The 19,524-nt window shown below is 43.1% G+C and overlaps 1 long non-coding RNA gene across 1 annotated transcript in view; it reads left to right on the forward strand.

Moving 5' to 3' along the window:
• The first annotated feature begins 66 nt into the window (after window positions 1-66).
• The window catches only part of LOC122916384, a 32,447-nt gene continuing 12,989 nt past the window's right edge, over window positions 67-19,524 (forward strand). The window contains exon 1 of the long non-coding RNA XR_006386179.1: window positions 67-202. This is a non-coding gene — a long non-coding RNA (uncharacterized LOC122916384). The remainder of the gene's footprint in view (window positions 203-19,524) is intronic.

Raw genomic sequence — 19,524 nt, forward strand, 5'->3', positions numbered from 1 at the left:
GATGTTCACCTCCCCACAAAATGTTTCAGGCAATTCTCCACATTTCTTCCCTTGTTTTCCAGCAGGATGTTGGCAACCTGGACTCCCTTGCAAAATAGCTTTTGAAGACGAAGTTTCTGCTAGCCAGGGCCCTTACATGATTGCATGGAGCAGATCCCCTCAACCCGATCCTGCCACCTGTTGGGCTTTCCATGAGCAACAAGTAAGTAATTGGTTAAGTCATTGAGTTTTAGGGTGGTTATCCATTACTGAGCTGGGATTATTTTAATACATATATGATAAGTGGTGATGATCTAACCATTCTGTTTTTTCTGGTACGTATATGGTGCTAATGCTGCTTTTGAGTCATTGGGTCATCCCTTCTCTACTGTCACCGTACAATCACAGGAATGTTCCTAGGCTCTCTTCTCTATTTCTCTGACCTACTATTACATGCTAAATTATTATAGCTGATGATAAATATGCTAAATATTATAGCTGAATGGATAAAAAAAGATGTGGTATATACGCAGCAGAATGTTGCTGAGCCACAAAAAAAAAAAAAAAAAAAAAAAAAAGAATGAAACCCTGCCAGTGGTTATAAGAGGGGAGGCAGGTGGGGGGATTAGAGAAATAGGTGAGGGGTGTTAAGGAGGGCTTTTGCCATGATGAGCACTAGGTGTTGTATGTAAATGATGGATCACTATTAAGTGTAAATTAATATTACACTGCATGTTAACCAACTGGAATTTAATTAAACCCTAAAAAATAAAACAAACAAACAAAAAACTTATTATAGCTTTATATTTTCCTTAGATACCCACTAGCCTGGTTTACTCATAAGTTGATTTTTTTTTCTCAACATTTTCTGGGCTATCCTTAGGTCTTTTCCTTATAGACATTTTAAAATTAGCTAGTAAATTTTATTTTCAAAAATTATGTTGCAGTATCCATTTTGATTACTCTGAGAAATTATCTGTGACCTGGGAAGTCCTTGTTTCTCCCACAGAGTTGCATAGAACTATAGGTCCGCTTCCATGAATGGGCCTAAGTTTTAGAATAATTGTAGAAGAAATGATATGTACACGAACATGTTCAGTAGCCTAAGTATGACGTCATCATGGAGAAACTAAGTAGCCTTAAGTCAGACTCTGGAATGTTGTTTGTACTTTGAACATGTGTTTCTCTTCAAGGGAAAACTTGTTTTGAAAGAAAGTCATTCTCCATGTTGTTTTCAGGATTAAATTAAAAGGATGTTTTTTAGTAAAAACAGCCAAAACTTAGAGGGTGAGTGAAGGAAGGAGGGTTATTTGTGTTTATTTTTAAACTAAGCATGGTATAAAAAAAATTCAGTGTTTGCCTCTCTTTCCCTATTATGGACAAAAGTTCATAGTCCTCACATATACCAACAACGACCAATTTGTTTTATGTCTGAAATAGGTGTGGACTCGTTCTGAATTTTCTTTTTTTTAAGTCATTGGCACTGCTTGTGGTCAAGGAGAAGTTTTTTAGGCCCTATCAAATTTTTAGAGATTTTGTAAGCACTACAATTGCACTATGAATGCATAGAATTTACTTTATTTAATGCTTGAATTAATGTTCTTCACACTGATATCTGCATTGTTCCTTCCCTCAGTTTCCCAGGTCTCTCTGCTCAAATGTCATCCTGTCAGGGAGAGCTTTTTTGACCTCCCTTCAAAAACATCAACTGGTTATTCCTCCCTCCTTGCTTGATTTTTCTTCTTTGACATTCACCACCTGGCATACATATATTTATTTATATAGCTGTCAGCCTTCCCATCTAGAATACAAGCTTTGTGAGTGCAAAGACTCTGTTTCCTTCTCTGCTGTGTCCCAAACTTGTATATAGTAGGTGCTCAGGCAAATATTTGCCTTTCGAATACATATGCTGTAAATATTTTGATAAATGTTAGTTTGAATAAATAGTCATGGATATATACAGGTTTCCTTGGTTTATTAATGACTCCTATAATTGAGTGGCTGCAGCTCCCAGTTAGGAATCTATCAGAGTAATCCGAGTAAGAGAGAGGACAGCCTGGACTTGGGCAGTAGCAGGGGAGAATAGAGGAGAAGCTATGAATTAATTTTCTACAAAAAGTATGAGAATAATTGAAGGAAGAAACTGACATGAGTCCTGAGCAGCATTAGGAGCCCATTCAAAGTTCACTGCCACTAATTTGAAGTGAGAGCAGTCAGCACAGTTTTAATTTTCTTTTCTGGGACCTGTTTTTTGGTCATATTTATTTGAGACTCTTTGTATTTTTGTTACTGATTTGTAGGGGCTCTTCATATGTTAGAGCAAAAAGCCCTTTGCCTATCATGATTTGCAAAAATTTTCATTTTATCATTTGTCTTTTGACTGTTTAATTTTTTTCTAAACATAATATTTGATTTTGTTCATGTTAAAAATGATGTACTTTACACCTTCTAACTGGTTATGGTGCATATATGTGAAGACTGTCACTTCTGTATACCATCAGTTTCCTCAGCCACAGATTATCAAACTCTCATTGTTTTTATTTTTTTAAAGATTGTATTTATTTATTTGACAGAGAAAGTGCGCACACGGTAGCACAAGAGGGGGAGGGGCAGGGGGAGAGGGAGAAGCAGGCTCTAGGCTAAGCAGAGGTCCCAGGATCCTGAGATCATGACCGAACCGAAGACAGATGCTTAACCGACTGAGCCATCCAGATGGCCCTTATAACTCCATTTCTCTTACCTAATTAGAATGGCTACTACCTCCAGTATAACATAAAATAACAGCACTGAAAGTAGATCTCCTGTCAGTTCCCGACATTAACAGTAATACTTCTGGTGCTTCATCTTAAGTATGAAGTTGTCTTGTAGATGTAGATAGATATATTTTATTATATTAAGGTCTATTCTATTATTTGGTGTATTTTTATAAATCAAGAATGCATGTGAATTTTATCAAATACCTTTTAAACATTTATGAAAATGGTCTGTGTGATTTCTCTCTTTTGTTTTTTGAAGACTTAGTGGAGAATAACTGAAAAAAATATTTCAAGCTGGTGCATTTTGACAACTTTGTCTATTTTTTCTATGTTAACTTGTTTAGATTTTCACCTGAACTCAATTTATATGTATATAAACTTAGAATATAACTAAATATATTTATAAATTAATAATAAATATAGAAATATAATATATATTATATATATGTATTGAAAGTATTTCATTCATGATATATTTGCAGAAGAAAACAATAGAATCTCTTGGTTTTTAAAATTACCTCTTCAAGTTTGGGGTACTTCACCATCAACCTTCAAAAGTAGAACAGCCAGTTATTTTACCCGTGAAATGGGTTTATTTGGGAGTGACAGAAGATTTGCACATCCAGACACGCAAGCTATCGCAAGCCATAGGCAAGTCCAGAGATAAAGGAGAGGGACATTACTTTATAGAGAAAAGGAGAAAATTGAAAGGGCCTGTTTTGTACTCAAGTCCTTTGGAAAGAAGTGAGAATTCAGTGTGGTGAAGGCTTTTCACTTACTGAGTTGCTGTCTGAAATTGTTGCTAGTGGAGGAGAGATCCTTCTTTCCTCCTGGGAAGCATAAAGTAGGCTTCTTCCTCTGGGGGAAGGTAAGGGAGGTCTTTACTGTTGAAGGTTGGAGTTTATGATTGAGGAGGCGTGGTAGGGCATGAGAGCTCCCCCTTCTGTCCTCCAACTGTATCTTAAATGAGGACTTCTATTCAGTTTCGCAAGTCTTCTGTCTTATTTTGCATGTCTGTGTTTTACACTTTTGTCTAGATTAGATAGTTAATGGTGTGCCTAAGTAAGACACACAGTTTTTTCTTTGTATTCTCTTTCAACCATATCCCATGGATTCTGATACATTGTGATTTCTATGCTACTGATTTTCCCTCTTTCTTTTTTCAGGTGCATTTCACTTTTTTTTCCCCCCTCTCATTTTCCTTCTCAGTTATTTTAGAATTTCTTTTGGCAGTTATCCTTTAAATTTTAAACTGATTGTTTCCTTAAAATCTAAATTAATTTGAGTAAGCCTATCTGCCAACACATAGGTTTCATGGCTCTTAGTTCACTTTTCTTTCTTGCATGCCTTTGTATCAAATATTTTAGTTCTTTTAATTTTATCTCCAAATTAGATAATATCATTATTGGTTTTTATAGTATTTATGTTGATCTCCTCACATGATTACCAATTTCTTTGTTCATCAATTTTTCTTTTTCTCTGACCTCATTTCTCCTATTATTTGCCCATTTTCTTAAGTACATATTTTTAAATGTTGAAGACCTTTTAGGTGGTGTGCTTTCTTAGTTTTTATCTGTCAGAATAATGTCTTTATTTTAATCTCATTCTACAAGGATAGTCTAGTAGGGTAACTAATCTTGCTAATTGTTTTTTTTTCATTACTGTGAAAATATATCATTGTTCTCTGACTTAGTTTCTGTTGAAAAGACAGTTGTCAGTTACATTGTCATTCTTTTTAGGCAATTTTTATGTGTCGGTGATTTTTTTATAACATGAAATGTTTCTATTTTTTAATAGAAGCTATATTTATCCTTGTAATTGTATATACTATACTTGATACTCTGTTGCTTTAGAGCAAGTGTCTGCAAACATTTTCTGCAGCAGAAGAGACAGCAAATATTCTAGGTTTTCCAGCTTAGCTCTGGGAGCTGCCAGACTTCAGTGTTGTAGCGTAAAATCAGCCATAGATAATATGTAAATAAATGGCTGTATTTCATTAACCTTTATCTGCCAAAAGGCCTGATTTAGCCAGTGATTCTTATATGTCAGCCCCTGCTTTAGGTAGTCTGTTTGGAAAAATGATTAAATTAATCTATTTCATCTTCCTTTCAATATCCTTTTCTTAACTGCTAAATATGAGTTTAGAGTTTATCTTTATATTAATAAATCTAAGAACAGGCATATGGATGTATTTATTAAATTATGTATTTTGACCCAGGCTATAAAAATATAAAGTACCAAACTTGCCTTTTTTTTCCATTCCTTCTCAATGTTACTTAATTGTGCCATTTTAACCTTAAGAAGGTTTAGAACAATTACATTCTGTTCTGTCACCCTAATCTTTGTCAGTCAGGTGACATGTTGAAGGTCACACAGCAAGTAAGTGGTTGAAGCCAGGATACTCCATGAACTCATTGACAGTGAACTTAGATGGCCATGTTGTCAACAACTATGTCCTGCTGCTGTGTTTTTTCTGAATCTTAGCTCATCTTCATAATAAATCTAAGTTTATGCTAGCAACCATCTTTAAAAAGAACAATCGAGAGAAAAGGTTTCCTCCCTGGTCCTAAACAGACACATCTTGGTGGGACTGGGAGTGGCCCTGCAGCCCCCATGGAGCCAGAATGGACCCTGGCTGGGTCTTCCCTCCCAGTCCCATGGGGCTTCAGGGTCAAGGGTGTGCCAAGCCACCTGTCAGACTCCCAGTCCCCTGACTGCCAGAGGCCTTGGCTGTAGCCACTAGCTCAGCCTCCAGGAGAACGGAACCCTCTGGGTTATATGTGGTTCCTGCCTTGGTTTTAAATGGCTATTTCTGTGCTGGTGTCTAGATGCAGGTCCTATTGGGATTCCTCAGTGTCCAACAGTGGGTTTGCACTTGTGCCCCCATCTGCCTGCACTGTGTCTTAGCGGTCCTTCACTGAGTGCCTGATGTGAGCTCAGTCACCAACAAGAGGCAGAGCGTGAGAGCAAGAACTAAGATACAGGAGTCCCGCTCCAGGGCTCTCCTGGAACTCACGATGACCCTGACCTCCTGACTCACTTCTTTCATATTGTGGTGTTGCAGACATATAACTGACACTGTTAAGCATGTTTTAGGGTCAATTCAGTGGCAATAAGTACATTCATCCTTCTGTACCTACCACTTCCATCCATTTCTACAACTTAGTCATCACCCTAAACTGAACTCTACTCACCCTAACCCTAACCCTCCATTTCCTCTCCCCAGCCCTGGCACCCACTAGGTCCTTCCACCTCTATGAATCAGTGCTCTCTGTCCCTCATAAGTGAGGTCCTTCAGTATCAGTCCTTTGGGGACTGGCTTATTTCATGTAGCATAACGGTCTCAAGGTCTGTATCCATGAGCCTGGAGTTGACCTACTTTTTCCCCAAAGGAATGGCTCAGCCCTTTCCTGTCTAAGCTGAGCCTCCTCAGTCCCCTCCGCCCCCCTTATCTTCCTTCTCAGCCTGAAGATGATCCCAACCAATCTGCAGCTTTGAAGAGCTGGAGAAAGTGAGGGTACTGCTGAGGGCATGTTTCAGAAAGCTTTCCATTTTCAGTTTTTGAATCAAAGCCCTGAGATCTTCAAAATGCCAGCACTGTTACAGTATGGGCCAGAAAATCACATGTTTCTGTACACCCAACACCACCTAAACTATTGGCCTTTTCTTGTCACTTGAGCTGAATACAAAGGATTGGGAGTAGGAGCTTGAGGGGAGGTCCTGAGTCAGGCTTTGTGATTGGGGAACAAAAGCCATTCAGACAAGCTTGTGCCGAACCTGAGGAGGGGGTCTGTGTGGAGACCCCAGCTTCAGACACTGCTGTCTCCTGATGCCCCCCCCCAGTCCACGCCAGTGCACCTGCTGCTGGGAGAGCCTCTGCCCCCTCCTCTCTGCAGAGAACTCTCTCCTGCTCCAGTAGTGCCTCCTCCCCTGCCAGTCACTGCCAGCCTGCAGCATGGGAGGGTAGATACCCCGATGACCTCCAGCCCTGGGGACAGAGCCAGTGCGGGTGGGGTGTGTGGTCTTCCAGTTGTCATGAGCGCCAGGCCCCCATGGTGCTCACTTTCCTATGGGCTCACTGTGCTACGTCCTCCCTCAGGCTCCCTAGGCCCTAGTTGCCCTCTGCTTGGGGACCATTCTTTGCCCAGGCTCCATACACTGGGATTGGGAGCAGGTCATCTGGACCTTCTGGACTTGTGCTTCCATGCCCATGGCATGGGCATAGGCTGGCCTCACAGACTCGTCAGAGGAGACCCAGTGCAGGAAGATGCAGGCCACTACATGGGAGATGCCAAGTGACTCCAGAGGGAGCACACATGCCTTTCACAAAGCACTGGGCTCAAGGGACCCAGCACAGGATCTCAACACCAGGCCACAGGGTATGGGGAGTCCTGGTGGGGGAGGCCCTGGTGGGGGGTAGAAGTCCATGGAAGTATCCCAGAAGAGGCAGGAGACAAGGAAGGCAACAAGACTGAGCTTCCCCAGGAAACTGATGGAAGAGTCAGAGGACCACAGAGACCTTTGGGTAAACTCAGAGGTCATGGAGATGTTGGCCAAAATGCTGTCATTTGGTCAGAAATGTTGTGTCACAAACCCCCAGTCAACACTGAGTGATTTACTCTTTGTTGCTTCTAGGAATCAGTATGTATGGGCCATTAGAACTCCCACTGCATGAAGTCTAGGACAGATTTACTTTTCATCATTTTTCAGGACTAGATTTTTCTTGAGGAAATGCTAAGCATGTGTCTTTCCATTCTTTTCTTTGTGAAATGGGACTCTGTTTTCAGGAGCAGATTCCTGGTTCCCATCACCACTGCAAGCTCTGAGGATTACCTCCTGTCACCTCCCACAGTTGATGTGACCACATGGGTTGAGGGGGTGCTCACTGATGAAGCCCCAGTGCTCAGTACAGAGCAGGGACCCCAGAGAGGGAAGTAGAATGAGAGGGGAGGGAGAGAGGAAGAGAGGGAGGCAGAGAGGGAGGAGGATGGAGTCAGGGAGGGAAGGGAGGGGTAGAAGGGAAGGAGAGAGGGGGAAATTAATGATATGGAGTGAATAAATGAGGTAGGGAGGGAGGAAGTGAAACCGCAGAAGCCGGTCTATACATCAGGAGCCATTTTTTGGGGTGAGGTCTGAGGGAATCACAGCTCAGGCCCTGGATGGTGGCTCGGGGTACATCCAACTGTCCTCCCAGTGCTGACCTTCCTTCTCCTTGGCCCTCTGTCATCCTGGATCCTCTCCACCTCCTCCTCAAACAATTCTGAATGTTCCCAGGAGCAGGATGGCAGGAGTGGGGTCTCAGGAGGGGCTCCCTGATCCTGTGCCCCAGACAACACTGAGATAGTAGCTACAGGACATTCTGTCACAAGGACTGGGACCAAGGATCCCATCCATCTCCTTGGTCATTAACATTGTTCCATTCCTTGCTGTCTCTACCACTGCTGTGCCAAATACTACTGAAAATACATCTGTGAAAAACCGAGCCAGAGTTTCTGGGGTAAGTCCCAGGCTGAGCACTGCTAGGTGATGGGTCCACCTGTGGCCTTGGATGGGTGCTGCTTATTGTTTTCCCAGATGGAGGTGCCTGTCACCCTTCTCTCCAGGGGATCAACGCAGGTCCCTGCTTCCTCATGTTCTCCCCAGGGCTGCTGGTCCCCAGACCAGATACCTGCTGGTCTGAGGGTGACCAGCACTGCCTCCCCAGGGATTCCTTTGCCTGAGTCCTTCCCTAGGAGCTCCTGCACCTCCTGACACATACTTCTTGTATGCCTATCTCCCCACCTTGAACTTGCACATGTTTGGTCTCTGTCCCTGTGGGACCCAGTGACTTGGAACAAGTCACTAGAGCAGAACCATGGGAAACCTTTCTCTGGTCTTGGTTGTGAGCGATGCTTTTGTCCTCTGTGGTGTGTCTTCCAACTTTCTGCATTTCCCTGCTTTCTGTGTGGGCCACAGGAGGAAACAGCCACGTCCTGTCTGGGTTCAGACTATGGTGCCCCAGCAGGAACAGGGGTCTCGGCCCCGAATTATGCCCATAATTCCTAAAGGGGCCCTTATGATTACATCTCATCTGTAATCCATTGGGCATTTCAACATCAAATAAGGGAAATTCTATGTCAAACAGAGAAAAAAAAATGAGTGCCCTTTGAAAATAGGTGGGCAGACACAAAGGCACCTATTGAGTGATTCCACTTACAGAAACTTCCAGAACACATGAAGGAACAGAAAGAGAAAGCAGCTTAGGGGTTGCGAGGGGCCAGGCTGGGGGAGCAATGGCCAGGGAAGACTTGGGTTCAGGGTCTCCTTTGGGGAAGGAGAGATCCTGCAGCGATGTTCTGTGGTGTGGTGGCACAGCATTGGGAATGTACTTCATGCTCATGATGTGTTCAAGTGAAAACAAGTAATTTTATTTAAAATAAATAGTAGACAGCATACAGGACATGGAAAACTACTTTAACAGTGACTATGTACCAGAGAGAAAGAACATAGGGGGAGTGGATGAAACATTCTGGCAGGACGTCGGGGTCAGGGGATGGAACTGTGGGTAATTGTACAGGAAACTCTCCCCACAGAGTTCTGGGTCTGGATGTGGCTCTGGGAGCCCTGCAGGAGCAGATGTAGGGGCAGGGGTTGGGATAGGGGCGGGGACAGGGTCAGCAGTAGTGGCCAGTGCAGAATCCAGAGCAGGAACTGGGTCAGAGACAGAAACAGGAACACAGGCAAGGGCAGGGAAAGGAGCAGGAGCAAGGGATAGGGGCTGGGGCTGGAGCAGGAACATAGGCAGGGGCAAGGGAAGGGGCAGTGATCCTGGCAGGGCAGGAAGGAACGGGGGCAGTTGAAGGGGAAGAAGCAGGGGCAGGGTCTAGGTATGGGGCAGGAACAGGGGCACAGACAGGGGATGGGGAGGCTATCCTGGCAGGGGCAGAGGAAGGGGCAAGGGAAGGGGCAGGAACAGGGCAGGAACTGAGGCAGATGCAGGGGCAGGTGCACGGGCAGTGGCCCTGGCTGGGAAAGAAGGGACAGTGGAAGGGGCAGGAGTAGGAGCTGGGGCAAGTGCAGTGGTGATGGCCGGTGCAGGGTCAAGGGCAGGAGCTGAGTCTGGGGCAGGAACAAGGGCACAGTGAGGGGCCAGGGAAAGTGTGGGACCAAGGGAGGATCTGGGTCAGGGGCAAGAACATGATCACGGCAGGGGCAGGGGAAGTGGGAGTAGCTCTGGCAAGGGCAGGGGAAGGGGGAGTGGCAGGAGCAGGGGTGGGGGCAGGAGCAGGAGCCAGCTCTTCCTGAACAGCATCAGTATCTCCGTGGGCAGGTGCCCGGTCACCTGTCGACTCCTGGTCTCCTGCTGAAGTCTGTCCAGTCACCATCTTCCCCTCCACAGTTGCTGAAGTTGAGACTGGGTCTAGCTCCTCAGCTGGAGTAGCTGTGAGAGGAGAAAAGCTCACCCATGTGCCTGCCACCCCCTGTAGCTTTGCAGAGACAGAGCACTGCGCAGGGCCTCCCAGAAAAGACGCAGCCAGGAAGGAACCCTCACTGGGAAGTCTCCCCTCTCCCCGACTGCAGTCCACCCTTTGGGTGCTCTGAGCCAAGTCATTGCTCCTGGCCCCATACCAGCCTGTGGGGGCCAGGACCGCAGTCCAGTGTGGTACCAGGGGCAGTGGTCTGGGAGGTACTGGAGGCCTTCCCAGGACTGGGGACTCCTGTGTCAGGGAGGAGTGTGTGTCTTCCAGCCTCCTTCCTATTTCATCTGTGTCCTGCAAAGACAGAGAGGGGTAGTGTGCAAGAGGCATCAGAGCCCTGCCTGGCCATACCACCGTCCTCCTGCCCAGTCCCCCCGCTTCTCCCAGATCACACGCAGAGCTGTGTGTGCATAGCCCTGCACCTGGGTCAGCGACCCGGCCCTGCAGGGTCTCAGGATAAACCCTGGGCAGAAGGGTGTAGCCCCCACACCCCATACCACCTAGGCAGCCTTAACCTGGGGTGTGAACATTACCTGCCCACCAGGCATTTGACCCCTCATCAGCCTACTCCTGCTCAGGGCATCTCCACCCTACATGAACTCTCTTTACACATACACACACACACACACACACACACACACACGGGGAGGAGACCTGGGGCTACACAGGTCAATCAGAAGGTATGGGGTTGACTCTAAGCCTCCTGGTGTCACCTTTTGATTCTTCTTGCCAAATGGCCAGAGGCCTCGGGGAGCCCTGACATGACCTTCTGAGTGAGGGGAAGTGTTTGCTGGGCATGCTCTCCTCTGCTTGCATCCTCTGGACTTTGGTATGCAACACAAGAACATCTTGCTTGTTTGAGGATCTCCAAAGAAATGAGCTGGGCAGGGGTTTGTCTCTGGAATGTGGGTGCCTGGATATGTGGGTTCCAGTTTCTATTGGGCTCTGTTGTCAGGGAAGGAGCCCGGGGGCTCCTTACCTGACTTCCTCCTCACAGCAGAGCTCCCTGAGAGCCCCCCTCCCCCAGCTGCTCAATGCTCACCCTCCACCCCATGCCCTGTCTATACAGTGACACCCACACAGCCTACCCACAGCCCCTGGGAGGCCTGGATGCAGCTGTTGTCCCCACTGTGAGGGCGCAGAGCTGGGTTCAGACCGGGCTCCTGCTCCTGCCCAAGACCGTGACCCCAGACACACCCTGTGGCTCTCAGGGCCTCCCCAGTCTCCCCATAGGCATATTGGGGGTGTTCTGGCTTCTACTTCTAGGGATGCCCTCAGGGGTAGGACCTCTACATACATTCCATACCCGCTATCACAGGATACACACTTGGCAATGCAAGGGTAAGCCAGGGGCTGGGCAGGGCATGGAACACAGCCCAGAAAAGTAAAAGGAGCCAAATAATTTATAAATGTGCATCTGAAAATGTCAATCCTGCAAACCAAATTCTCTGTATTTTTTTAAAGTTGTTCAGCATGACCATGGTTAATTAAACTTTAGGAGCTGTATTTGATTAAAAACATCACTGTAGTGAGACCAATAAAAAAATCTTTTTTCATCTCAGTAAAAAACTCAAAGACTCAATATACCCATTTCTAAGCAAAGCACTTAAAAATATAGGAATAGCAGGATAATTTTCCATCATGCAAACAGGCATCTTAGACTAATAGCCAGCATTGTATTTAGTGAAGAAATATTAAAAGTTAGAAACATAACAAGGGTGGCTGTTATTACATCATCAGTTCATTTTTACTTAAAAGTATACTAGAAGTTGAAGCCATTACAGTTTGAAATGAAAAAAACTAATAGGTGTAGCTAACTGGAAAGAAAGGAATAAAATTAACATTGGTTTTACCACTGCCTCATCTGTAGGGAAATTTCCCATGGATTTTACTCAGTTTGATTGTGGTTACACCAAGAGCTTTGTTTAGTTTGCTCTTTTAACGCCACCATATTCATATAAAGGATCCAAGTTCCCATATCCCTTTCTTCAGGAGAACCCACAAGTGTCCACAAGTGTCAGGTTCTTCATAGGAGAAAAATCAGAAAAACTTCCACTCTGGTCCCAAAACCTCTGAAAGTTTACGTCCTTCTTCCTTCTGACCATTTCCTTCTCCATCTTGGCTTCCCACTCCACTCTGTCTCTCCTCTTTCCAGTTCCAGTTTTATTTGTTCTTTTGAGGTCAGAGAAAACAGCCCTTCAAGTATGCCTGTAGGATACTCTAGGGCTACGGTTTGCTTGAGTCTTGGTTCCCGAGTGAATATGAACTAGGAGTAGAGAAATGGCCTCATGAGTGGAAGTGAGAAAGACGAGCGGGTGAGAAATACGCTGAGCACCACAAACTAAACAGAGATATGGTTCTGCCACATTTACCAATAGAATTCTGTACACAGCCCATAGGGTTCTTTAACAAGCACTCTGCGAATATTAGCTATTAATTCTTGAAAAACTCACCTGGCTGCCAAGTAATCATTTCTAAACATAAGTAGCCTTTTAACGACTTTGCTTATAATTTAAATTTTATGGTGGAAGTATATAGAGAGGTAAAATTCCTGTGTGTCCAAAGGGCAAGTAATTTACACCTTGGGGGGCAAGAAGTCTAAGGGGAATAGTGAATTGTGTAGTTTGACTAGAAGGGAAATGCACAAAAATGGTAGGGTACAGAACTGATGAAGTGGGGGGAAAGGGGCCAGATAAAGGCAGGCCTTGAATATAGTTAGGGTTCTTGAGATTTAGTTTACACTCAGGATACAGGAAATTGAGAAACCGATTTTAAAATTGAAAAGTCTGAGGAAGAAGAAAGCTACGTACTTGTGTAGAGACTTAAAGTATGTAATATATCCACCTTGCCAAGTGTCCTTAGCTTTCTTGTGTTTCCAGTAACCTCTTTGAAAATGTTCTAGGTCAAAGTTTTCCCATGATATTTCAAATCAACAGATCATTTGTGTGAGGTTAAAATTCCACTTGACAATAATGGAGGAAAAACACACACACACACACACACGATGAAAACAGCTCCAAAAACAACGTTTTGGCTTTTCTTGTGAAAGAACGTAGCACCTTAAATGTCTTTGATAAGGTTCCAGAATTATCTCAGATTACTCAAAGGAGGGGGCGAGAAAGGTTAGTTATCAAGTTTCATGAAGTACATTAATGAAAGAAACAAGTAGTTCACTTCAAATGAAAAACCATATAGCCATTATGGAATACTCTCAGTTCTTAAAAAAAAAAAAAAAAAAACAAAAAAAAAACAGTGATTCTGAGCATTTGAAAGTAGATCTGGCAATGATCATTAATGGCTGCTGAAATGAGTAGCTAAAAATGTGCTGGGGAATTTTACAGTGGGTGGATCAGATTGACAGCACTGAACCCATGATCGAAGTTAACTTCACAAAAAGACAGACAGCCCGAGGCACCCTGGGCTTCCTCATATAATGCAGATATGAAGGAGGTACCACCACCTAACAAGTCTTCGTGGTCTCCCAAATCGAACCTAACTTGCATCTGGAGGTCAAGCCTCCAGATCCGAGTTTCTATAGGAAATACAAGAAACAGAGAAGTTGGTTAAGTGACACCACTAGGATACAGACTCCAAAATCTAGAATGTGGAAAATTCTGAGACAATAAGTATTCTATAAAAATCCTTATTTTTTCTATACACATTCATAACAAGACAAAGGAAAAATGATGAAAGGGAAATAAATATTTTCTAAAGAGATGGAAAACAGGGGCACCTGGGTGGCTCAGTGAGTTAAGCCTCTGCCTTCGGCTCAGGTCATGATCTCGGGGTCCTGGGATCGAGTCCCACATCGGGCTCACTGCTCAGCAGGGAGCCTGCTTCCCCCTCTCTCTCTGCCTGCCTCTCTGCCTACTTGTGATTTCTCTCTGTCAAATAAATAAATAAAATCTTTTTAAAAAGAGAGATGGAAAGCATATAATAACCAAATTCAATGTGACGTCCTTGTTTGATCCTGTTTAAATGCAGCAACTAAAAAAAAAAAAAGTTATGAGACAGTTTCCGAAGTTTGAATACTAACTAGATTTTTGCTGATATTAAAAAACTATTACCTTAGTGATTACCTCCGTGGGTTTTATTGATTGATGACCACCAACTTAAATAATTTAAGTGGAAACAGGATGGAAATACTGATTTTGAGTAAAGATCTAAAGTGTTCTGATAGGGTAAAGTCCAAGTCTTGGATTCTTGGGTTTTTGGCGGGGCTTTTGATTTTGTTTTTTGTTTTTTGTTTTTCCTAGCAGATTCAATGAGACCAGTGTCTGAGGTTAAAGTGTTCAGGCTGACCTCTTGTTGATTACTGAGAAAGAATCCCGGAGGACGCCCTGTAGCTAAATTGTGAAATCCTGTGCATGGGGAGAGAGAAAAGGAGAATGTATCATTTTTTTCCCACAACGCTAATACTCAGAGTATTCTCCTGAGGAAACTGGGGTCGTGGGGGTTGAGAATAAAGCTACATGTGCCTTGCTCCTGTTGACCCTTCTCAAATTCCAGAACAATAACAGGACAGCTCCCCGGAGACTAAAAAGCATCCCTGGTCAGCCTGAACCTCAGATACAGTCTTGGCTTGGCAGGGCATTTTCCAGAGAGCAGTTGCCTAAATTAGGGAAGAAGCCGTACCACGTGAATGTTTTTGTTCTCATCCCTCTGACCTCATCTGCTTAGATCACTGATCTGCAAAGCACATTCAGCCCAAGCACCGACACTCTCAGACTCAGGTTCAGACACCTCTGGGATGAGTTGTCCTACCTGTGCACCACCCCTGCCTCACCCCAGCATCAACCACATGTCCATTTTTCTGTACCCTAGATTTAGAAGATCGGTGTGAACACTAGAATATTAAGAGCGAGATGAACATAACTGACGGCTCGTTACTCTCACCCAAACCTCTCATTACCACTGCAGTTGTTTCTGGAATTTTGTCCTGCTTTTCTCTGAGTTTTCCTTCTGTCTTTTTGCTACTATTGAACTGTACCCATGCTATAGGGACTGTAACTGTCTTAAAAGCACAATGTAACTCATGGAAATAAAGAATGCAATGCCCTCTCCCCAAAGTATACCTGCCAGGGAAAGCCTCTAACTGATGCTCAAGAGTTATCAACAGATGGAACGATGGGAGAGGGGTCAGCAGGAATGGGTAGAAACTGGAGGAGCAAAACCTAAAAACAATGGCTTTTCCTCTGTTCTTTTCCCTTTTTCTCTCTGGGTTGACCCTCCTTTTTGCAATTCCAGTGTGGTTGTCTTCTCAGTCGTAGAGTCTTCTCACTAGTAAGGATAAAGCCAACTGCAGTCACGTGTCTGGGTGGGAACAGCCATTCTCTTACTTGACCCTGTATCCTTGACTTTGGTGACTGAACAAGAATGAGCACTTGACTCAGTCTAGACCCATTGTAATAGCCACATGGGTCTGGATTTGGCACACCTAAGTCTGAGCCAATGAAATGCTGTCCCCTGGATCTTCACACTTCCGTGATAGAGAATGCTGTTCTCTTTCTGATCAACAAGCCAGGTGGACAAGCACTCAGATGTGTTATCTGTAGACAAGATTTTTTTTTACATCCTCATGGAGAAACTAAACCATGAGAAGGAAACTGACACACAAACAGAGAAAAGGCAGTAAGAATGGGGCCTTGATGGTGTTTGATTTTTCCTGATAACATCTGCTCCTTAGGCAAACCCTAACTTTGCCTTTCCTCTCTTTGGTTAGATGAGCTTATGAATTCTTTTTTAGACTAAACAAGTTTAAGATGTATTTCTGTTATTAAAAACCAAAGAGCCTTAAAACAAAAATGAAGTGAAAAATTACCAGGTTGTTGGTATATCCGTGAATGTTAGTTCCAGCAGCAACCCAAATATAGATTGTTATAAATTTTTTTTTTCTAATACTATTCCACTAAAAAAAAAAAAATTAATGTCATTGTAGTAACCAAAAGTAGTTGACTCTGATGTTTGCTAATAGTAGTATAATTTACCTGTTTGCAAATGATGGGTTGCGGGATTGGTAATATTGGCACCACATTTGTCAGGCTCCAAATTTCTGTGTCAGTTCCATAAAGAGAAGTGCGATGAAGATCCAATATTATTTAAATAATTGTAAAAAAGGAGTTGTTTCTTATCAGTCTCTATCATTACTCTTGTCCTTAGTTCTTGTTATATACACTTGTCATAAACTCCGGCTTGATTTGGTATTTTAGAAATCGGGAACTAGAAATATTCTTTCTTTTTTTTTAAGATTTTATTTCTTTATTTGTGAGAGAGAGAAACAGACAGAGATAATGAGAGAGAGCACAAGTGGGGAGGTGAGGGAGAAGCAGGCTCCCCACTGAGCAAGGAGCCCAGTGCAGGGCTTGATCCCAGGACCCTGGGATCATGAGCTGAGCTGAAGGCAGGTGCCCAACCGACTGAGCCACCCAGGTGCCCTGCAATGTTCTCTTTCTAACAGTGGCATAGGCACATCCTTCGTCCTTGAATTGATGGTTCACCTTTTGGTTTGTGACTTTATTTTTCCTCTCCCTCCAGATTTGGTGCCTATTCCCCTTAGTTAAGCAGCAAATTATTGGCAGCTAGTTATAAATATATGCATATATCTTTACAAGTCATTCATTTCCAACCTTGTTTCTTCCTGCCCACTGTGAGAAGTATTAACATTTACTTGAACTTTACTTAAATTACACTATTACATATTACAAAATTATTTCAGTTACACAAGATGAATGAAGAAAATGAATGACTTACCCTGAGTGTTATAAACAACTAATATCTGGGAGAGGAGAGATTTTAATAAGGAGTACATAAAGCATTCAAGTTATTTGACAAATAGGAAAGATCTATTTTTCCTTCTAACCTAGCACATGGTTTAGAGACTAAAATGATTGTTTCCCTGAAAAGGATCCCATTTAACCATTAGGTTTTTAGAATGCAAGGCAAGCAGTAAGTTAGTGGGTTTTAGGCGTTTCTGTGTCCCACAGCCCCAATACTACCACTATCATATATTTGTTTTAATTAATTTATAAATGATTTCATTTTTATGAACTGATACTTAGTATGTCATATCCCAAAGTCTTCCAAGATAAATGGTTTAACAGAATAATGAGTGTCATTAAAAAAAGAGAGAGATTTTTTTAGCAAAACAAGTTTGAAAACACTGGATAACACAGACAAGGTGGTTCGGGGGTTCTGAGATTCTTTAACATGGGAATATGTATTGGGAATCTCCACCATAGAGGTAAGGTCTCCCATACCAATTTTTCTATGGGATTCTTTCTAGTAGCATATCTTGCGAAATAGGAATTCCTGTACACGTGCTTTAAGTGATTATTCAGACTCTGTGTTAATCCTCTACTAATATATTTGTCAAGGATTAGAAATATTAATAAATGATAGGGCCTCTGGGTGGCTCGGTTGGTAGTTGGTGTCTGCCTTTGGCTCAGGTCATGATCTCAAGTCCTGGGATGGAGCCCCGCACTGGGCTCCTTGCTCAGTGGGGAGCCTGTTTCTCCCTCTCCTGCTGCTCCCCCTGCTTGTGCTCTCTCTCTTGATATTCTCCCTCTGTGTTTCAAATAAATAAGTAAATAAAATCTTTACATAAATAAGTAAGTAACCTAAGGCAGTCAAATTTTCTAGCAGAAGGAAAGATCCTCCCTACCCTGTCTTTGGTTCATGAGCTTTTGGTTGAATGAACAGTGCTTGAAACACTGACCACTGATGAGACAAAAGAAATCATCTTTTCATTAGTAACGGAAGTATGTTTGGGCACTTGACCTTGAGCAGGTGAGGGAAGCACGGAATCAGTACTATCACAGATACTGTACAACTCAGATTGGCAGAATTCCACTGACAACCCTCACATCCATTTTACCTGCAAGAGCTTGTTAAAAGTAAATTGTTTTTGTGAGGTAATTTAGCAAATTGTCCCCCCAAAGCACTTGCCCACAGTTTGGGGCCTCTTTGCCCTTCCAGGTTACCAACTTCCAGGCTAATCTGGTACACATTTAATTAAGGATTACTGCTATCCTTAATTAAATTAAATTAATTAAATACTTAATTAATTACTGTGATAGCAGTAATCCTTAATTATTTTAAAAGGTTTTATTTATTTATTTGACAGACAGAGATCCCAAGTAGGCAGAGGGGCAGGCAGAGAGAGAGAGAGGGGGAAGCAGGCTCCCTGCCAAGCAGAGAGCCCAATGCGGGGCTCGATCCCAGGTCCCTGGGATCATGACCTGAGCCGAAGGCAGAGGCTCAACCCACTGAGCCACCCCGGCACCCCAGCATTGGTTCTCTTTTTATAAATAACTGGTAGCTTGAGTTGTATAAGTCTGCTGAGTATTTAGGCTCAGGTATATTTCTTATAAACTCTGCGCAGTGTGGTTCTTTTCTTAATGCCTGCTCTCCATCCCTAGATGTTGTTAGTAATGGTGACTGCGGTTAGGATCCGTTCATATATGAGTTTCTTTTTAAAACATCAACTAGGGAGCACCTGGGTGGCTCAGTGGGTTGGGCCACTGCCTTCGGCTCAGGTCATGATCTCAGGGTCCCGGGATTGAGTCCCGCATCCGGCTCTCTGCTCAGCAGGGAGCCTGCTTCCCTCTCTGTCTCTCTGCCTGCCTCTCCATCTACTTGTGATTTCTCTCTGTCAAATAAATACATAAAATCTTAAAAAAAAAAAATCAACTAGAGGGGCATCTGGGTGGCTCAGTCGGTTATGCATCCAACTCCTAATGTCAGCCCAGGTCATGGTCTTAGGGTTGTGAGATTGAACCCCACATCCGGCTAAACACCTTAGGGTTCTCTCTCTCCATCTTTACCTTCCACTCCCTCTCTTAAAAAGAAAAAAAAAAAGAAGAAAGAAACATCAGCTAGATTCTTACCCATCAAAAATAAGTTTCGAGTTATGTGAGCTCATTAAACAATTTATTGATACAAAAAGCAGTTAAGCAAAACCACCAACCACAGACGTGGTTTTAAGAGTTTAACCTAAAATGAAAGTCCTATCATTTATTTATACTTAACAACAAATGACCACTACAGACACTTGAAATCATTTATTCAAGGCATTTTTACATATCTTGCAATCCATAATATAAGCATATAATAAAAGAATGTGAGCGTGTAAAGAAGAATATAAAGCCAGTGTCTGGGCATTTAAAATAAGAGCTCTTCAAAGAAGTTACATATGTTTTACAAATAGGTTACCTGAAATTTTTGGAAGAAAGTAAAACTTCATTAAAAACACTACAATACCAGATCACATGTCACTTAGTTTGTAGCAAGCAGTTATATATTGCTTAAAAGTTTATAACCTGTGAGCTAAGACT

The sequence above is a fragment of the Neovison vison genome, chromosome 1 (assembly GCF_020171115.1).
Source record: "Neovison vison isolate M4711 chromosome 1, ASM_NN_V1, whole genome shotgun sequence".
Taxonomy (NCBI): Eukaryota; Metazoa; Chordata; class Mammalia; order Carnivora; family Mustelidae; genus Neogale; species Neogale vison.